This window comes from Eulemur rufifrons, chromosome 19 (assembly GCF_041146395.1).
Source record: "Eulemur rufifrons isolate Redbay chromosome 19, OSU_ERuf_1, whole genome shotgun sequence".
Classification (NCBI taxonomy): Eukaryota; Metazoa; Chordata; class Mammalia; order Primates; family Lemuridae; genus Eulemur; species Eulemur rufifrons.
The window spans coordinates 50,984,905-50,991,942 of NC_091001.1; the positions used below are offsets into that span (position 1 = coordinate 50,984,905).

Consider the following 7,038-nt stretch of genomic DNA (forward strand, 5'->3'; position numbering starts at 1 on the left):
TATACAAATGTTGGCCAGAACATCAGATGCTAAATCCTGGATGTCAAAATCTGATTGACCCAAAAAATAACCTACACTATCTCCCCTTCTATAATAAATTTGAGGGTCAAAAAAAAGGTTAAACAGTAGATCAAAGTCTCCTAAAAACCATACTTGAGACATTTCCAATAAAAATAAATTGGACCATAATTCAATCACATATACAAACAGACAAAAATGTGCAACTATAGCTTTTCCGCCCGCTCCCCCCTCCCCCCGAGCGCCGCTCCGGCTCCACGGCGCTGGCTCCGAGCTCCGGGCTCCTGCTAAGCTAGCGCTGTCGCCTCCCTTCAGCCACCATCATGATCATCTACCGGGACCTCATCAGCCACGATGAGATGTTCTCCGACATTTACAAGATCCGAGAGATCGCAGACGGCCTGTGCCTGGAGGTGGAGGGGAAGATGGTCAGTAGGACAAAGGGTAACATTGATGACTCGCTCATTGGTGGAAACGCTTCCGCTGAAGGCCCTGAGGGTGAAGGTACCAAAGCACAGTAGTAACTGGTGTTGATATCCTCATGAACCGTCATTTGCAGGAAACCAGTTTCACAAAAGAAGCTTACAAGAAGTACATCAAAGATTACATGAAGTCAATCAAAGGCAAACTTGAAGAACAGAGACCAGAAAAAGTAAAACCTTTTATGACAGGGGCTGCAGAACAAATCAAACACATCCTTGCTAATTTCAAAAACTACCAGTTCTTTATTGGTGAAAACATGAATCCAGATGGCATGGTTGCTCTACTGGACTATCGTGAGGATGATGTGACCCCATATATGATTTTCTTTAAGGATGGTTTAGAAATGGAAAAATGTTCACAAATTTGGCAATTACTTTGGATCTATCACCTGTCATCATAACTGGCTGCTGCTTGTCACCCACACAACACCAGGACTTAAAACAAATGGGACTGATGTCATCTTGAGCTCTTCATTTATTTTCACCGTGATTTATTTGGAGTGGAGGCATAGTTTTTAAGGGAAAAAAAAAAAAAAACATGTCATGTAGGTTGTCTAAAAATAAAATGCATTTAAACTCATTTGAGAGAATGCCTTTTAGTTTAATACATGTTTAAACTAAATCCATCCTATAGTGTTCCTGGAGAAGCTAGAGCCTGGTTGTAGGCCACTACTAGAAAGCATAAGACTGTCATCAGATAAATTCTACAGTGGAAACTACTTCTGGGACTGGAATATAAAATGGAATCAAAAGTTTTAATTCTGAGTTGCAGTAAAGGGAAAGACCACGCTCATAGTGCCAACACTTGAAGTGGAGCCTCAACACATCTCATCACCTCCAATGGAAGTAGTAACTCTGGAAGAGATTACCACGAGAATAAAAAGAGACTAATTCAGTTGGAAAAAAAAATGTGCAACTATAGATTTTTGGAATGGACTAGCAAATAATTTCTGAACATAGCTGAGGTTAAGAAGATGCCGATATATCAGTAACCCTTTCATCTCTTATTGTAAATAGAGTTAAAACTAAAATTGGAGACCTAACTAACAAACAGTGATTAGAATCAAAGATAGCCCCTTTGGCTGAACTACCCCCATCGGTACATTTTGAAATGACTTTATAGTATCAAAATATCACATGTTACCCCCAAAACATATACACCTATTATGGATTAATAAAAGCTTAAAAACAAAACAAAAAACAAAGGAGAAAAGGACTCAAAGTAAACAGGCGACTTCACAGATTAAACAACTAGGTGATCTACTTCTCAACCAACAACCTACTGATAAGGCCACTTGTAGATATTGTAAACAGAGGGAGCATTGGAAAAATATTGTTCTGTCTTATGAAAGAAAAACCAAGACAAAGAAAAATCTCTCAATTCAGATCAATGAGGATGCTCTGAGGATGGGGAGGGGGGGGGAAACAAAAATACCCAATATCCTACCATAAGTTTAAACATTCAGGTTAATTAACCATAGATATAGATCATTAGCCTTGTCAGTTTCTAGTAGATACAGGTGCTACTCTTTCTATATTAAACCCTGACAACTTTGCACAACTTCTTCCTTGCAGTTAACCTACCATACAGGTCATTGGTATTTAAAATAACCCACAGATTTTTCCAGATTTTCCAGATTTTTCCCATCCCTTAAACATAGCCCTTGGGCCCTTCACTGAAACACATCCTTTTCCTGCTTTGTAATACAATTTCTTCACATTTAATAGGAAGAGACTTACTTTTCAAACAGAATTATGATATTAAATGCACACCTGAAAGACTATTTTTCTGAGGTGCCAGAGGACTCCTCTATTTATGACAAGTTGTGTTTGCTTGGCATATACCTTTGACCTTTCCATTATATTTGACACAAAACCCAGATGAGGATATTAACATCGTACATGGCACTCTGTGGGCTAAAAATGACACTAACATAGGCAAAATATTTGAAGGAAACCTATATAAGTTTAGATGGCCAGAAAAAAAATAGGGGCTTAAACCTGTAGTTGAAGAATTTCTACCTAAATATCTTCTTATTTAGGTAGTCCACACTAGTCCTCATAGCACTCCCATCCTCCCAATAAAAGAACAAAATGGATAAGGATATGAAATTTTTCAAGACTGCAGGACCATCAATAAATTTTATCATCTCTTACTTCCCAGTAGTACCTAACCCAAATACCATCTTGTTTTCAACTCCTCCTGAAGCCACTTGCCTCATTGCAGTATATCTTTGCTTTGTAATTTTCAGTATGTCCCTAGAACATAGAGTCAATACTTTTTGCTTTTACTTGGGAATTACAACATACCTAAACAATCATGTCCCAGGTTCACTGAATCCTCCTCTTACTTTTCCTAGATCTTACTTGTACATCAATCAAGATGTCAAGTTCTAAATTTCTATTGTAGAAGTAAGATTGCAGTATCCAAAAACAAAAGAAATTTCTATTGTGATTCAGTTCTGATACAGTATGTAGATAATCTTCTTCAAAGACTAAATAAACATGTAAAATGATTCCATTACTTGATCTTAGCAGTAGCAGGAAGAAAGATATGAAATTTCAAAGATAAATTGCAACTTTGGGAGAACACATTATTTAGGGCATGATCTATCTAAGAGGGAAAAAAAATATTCTCTTTGGATAAATTTAAACCTATCCAAACTTATCCTAGACCCCTCACAAGATGACAATTTAGAGTATTCCTAGATTTAATTGGATATTGTGGACAAAAGCATATAATTTTTTCTGATTGCAACATATCTTAATGAATTGACTAAGTCTGCAGTAATACACCCTCTTCTCTGAAAGCCCAAACATGGACATGCCCCTGTAACCTGAAGTAGGCTTTCAATAGCCTCCTTTCCTTAGGTATCTGTATTAGTCAGGGTTCTCCAGAAAAACATTACCAGTAACATGCATATACATATATATATTTTTTTTTTGAGAGGAAGAGAGAGAAATAGATATTAATTTATTATAAAGAATTGGCTCACATGATTATGGAAAAGACTGGCAAGTACAAAATGTACAGAACTTATATCCCATTTTGAGTACAAAGGCTGGAACTGCTGTAGAACCAGGAAGAGCCAATGTCCCAGTTTGAAGGTTATGAGGCAAGAAGAGGTGATGTTCCAGTTTGAAGGCTGTCACGCAGGAGAATTCTATCTTATTTGACGTAACCTCAAACTTTTGCTCTGTTTAGGCCTCCAAGTGATTGGATGAGGCCCACCCACATTATAGAGAACAATCTTAGTCAGTCTACTAATGTAAATGTTAATCTCCTTCAAAATCACCTCACAGAAATGCGCCAAACAATATTTGATCAAATACCTGGACACCCCATGACACATAAGTTTTTAAGTTGACACAAAATTAACCATTACAGCATCCCTAGCTACAAATAGCTATATAATATATTTTTGCATGAGTGATCTGGACAAGCCCTTGGGATGTTAACTCAGCTTTATGGGAATCATCAAAAATCCATCACTTAATGTAGCATTCTTTTGACAGAGTTGCTAAAGATTATCCTCCTGTCTTAAGGAAACAGCTGCCACTGTAAAAAGTACTAATGATTCCGATAAACTATTTCTAGATTCTCCACTTGACCTTCTGGTTTCTCATGTAGTATAGACACTACAGTCGACTCAGGAAACACAAAAATTTTCATCCAGCCAATTACTCTCTTATGAGATTCTCTTACTTCTTCTCACAATACTATTCATCACCACAGCATCCCGAATCCCACCCACCATGTTCCTGCCCAAGCCAGAATAAGTGGAGCCTCATGATTGTGTTGTATTCATTAGGGGACTCTCTGTGCCTCCCGTTGATTTATTAGAGACTCCTAATGAAACCCTGATCTAATATTGTTGCTGGATCATTGGATCATACTTGAAAACTGAAATTAAAGTTTATCAGGCAGGATATGCTATTGCTAACCCAAACTCTTTTTTACATTATAGTCTTCTACCCATAGTAAAATCAGCCAATGTGGCAGAACTTATTATACTTACTAGAGTTTGCCAACTAGCCAAAGACAATAGAATGAACATACAGATAGCCATTGTGCTTTTTGACTATACCATAACTTTAGGATGCTTTAGAAACAAGAGGAGTTTTTCACCTTTGCTGAAATCCTTGTTAGAAGTGGACAAATTAAGGAACATTTAGATGCACTGCTAATTCTAGGGAGGTAGCTATTATAAAGGTTGTGGCCCACGAGAGAGAGAATATGGAACCTAAGACATTCTGCAGCAGATCATTATGCAAAAAAAAAAAAAAAAAAAAATCATTTCAATGAAGATTATAATCCCATCTAAACTTCCAAAAGATAAATCTCTGGAGGCATTTAAAGAGGCCGTTCTAAAGTATCAATGTAGCCCCTGGATTCAAAGAGGCTGTACTCCACTCAGATCGTCTCTGACACTGTCACAATGGCAGCTTGATGGCACAGTGTGATTGCAAGTGGATATTCTTAAGTTTGTCCACTAAACTATTTATCATGGAATAGGCAATGTGATTAGTATCTTTTTTTTTTTATTTCAGCTCATTATGGGGGCACAAAAGTTCAGGTTATATATATTGCCCATGCCTCCCCATCCCCCCGAGTCTGAGCTTCAAGTGTGTCCATTCCCTAGACAGTGCGCATCACACTCATTATGTAGGTATGCTCCCATCCCCTCCCCCCCACCCCCATCCCCCCAAGTCAGAACTTCAAGCGTGTCCATTCCCCAGGCAGTGTGCATCACACTCATCAAGTAGGTATACACCCATCCTTCCACCGAGCCCCCACCTCTGTCCGATACCCAATTGGTGTTATTCCCAAATGTGCACTCAGGGAAACCAGTTTGCTGGTGAGTACATGTGGTGCTTATTTTTCCATTCTTGGGATACTTCACTTAATAGAATGGGTTCCAACTCCCTCCAGGAGAACCAAAGAGATGCCATATCGCCATTATGTCTAATAGCTGAGTAATATTCCATGGTATACATATACCACATTTTGCTAATCCATTCATGAATTGATGGGCATTTGGGTTGTTTCCACATCTTTGCAATTGTGAATTGTGCTGCTATAAACATTCGGGTGCAGGTGTCTTTTTTATAGAATGACTTTTGTTCTTCTGGGTAGATGCCCAATAATGGGATTGCTGGATCGAATGGTAGGTCTACTTGAATCTGTTTAAGTTATCTCCACATTGCTTTCCACAGGGGTTGCACTAGTTTGCAGACCCACCAGCAGTGTATGAGTGTTCCTGTCTCTCTGCATCCACGCCAACATGTATAGTTTTGGGACTTTTGGATAAAGGCCATTCTCACTGGAGTTAAGTGATATCTCATTGTGGTTTTGATTTGCATTTCCCTGATGATTAGAGATGTTGAACACTTTTTCATATGTTTGTTAGCCATTTTTATATCTTCTTTTGAAAAATTTCTATTCATGTCCTTTGCCCACTTTTTGATAGGGTTGTTCGATTTTTCCTTACTGATTTTCCTGAGTTCTAAATAGATTCTTGTTATCAGTCCTTTATCTGATGTAGTATGCAAAAATTTTTTCCCATTCTGTAGGTTGTCTGTTTACTCTTGTCACTGTTTCTTTGGCTGTGCAGAAGCTTTTTAATTTGATCAGGTCCCATTTATTTATTTTTGTTGTTGCTGTGATTGCCTTAGGGGTCTTCTTCATAAATTCTTTGCCTAGGCCAATGTCTGTAAGAGTCTTTCCAATGTGATTAGAATCTTAAATCAACATTGATGAGGAAACTTTTTTAAAGACAGCTGAGGTTATTTGGGGGTCATATGTCACCTATCAACAATGTAATCCTGAAAAAATTATAAAAGTGGGACATAAACAATAGCAACAGCCTCATGGGCCCTTTAAAAACCATCTCATGGACTTTTGTCCAACATTCACTCTTTCAGTCAGGGTTCTCCAGATAAACAGAACCAATAGAATATTTATAGATATATAAAATGAACTATATTATGGGCATTGGCTTACCAGTTATGGAGCCCAAAGAGTGCCATGATATGCCTTCTGAAAGCTGGAGAGTGAGAAAAGTCAGTTATGTAATTCAGTCCAAGTCCAAAGGCCTGGGAACCATGGCAGGCAATCGTGTAATTTCCAGTCCAAGGCTGAAGACCTGAGAACTAGGGGGATAGCTGGTATAAGAAATGAAGTTTGAAGCCCAAGAACCAGGAACCTCATTTCCCAAGTGCAGGAGAATATCAAGGTCCTACCTCAAGAAGAAAAAGGAAATTCACCCTTCTCCTGCCTCTTTATTCTATCTGGGCATTCCTTTAATGGATTGGATGATGCCTATCAATGTTGGTGACAGCAGATCTTCTTTCCTCAGTCTACTGATTCAAATGCTAATCTATTCAAAAAAATCCCCTCCCAGACATACCCAAAAATAATATTTTAACAGCTTTTTTGGCACCTCTTGTGCCAATCATGTTCACATAAAACGTTAACCATCATATCTACCTTCCATTGGATTGTAATATGTTTTAGTTATTGCATGTCTATTTTCAG

At 38.1% G+C, this 7,038-nt stretch overlaps 1 pseudogene; it reads left to right on the plus strand.

Moving 5' to 3' along the window:
• The first annotated feature begins 236 nt into the window (after positions 1-236).
• LOC138399725 (translationally-controlled tumor protein-like) lies at positions 237-1,080 on the plus strand (annotated as a pseudogene).
• The last annotated feature ends 5,958 nt before the right edge of the window (positions 1,081-7,038 follow it).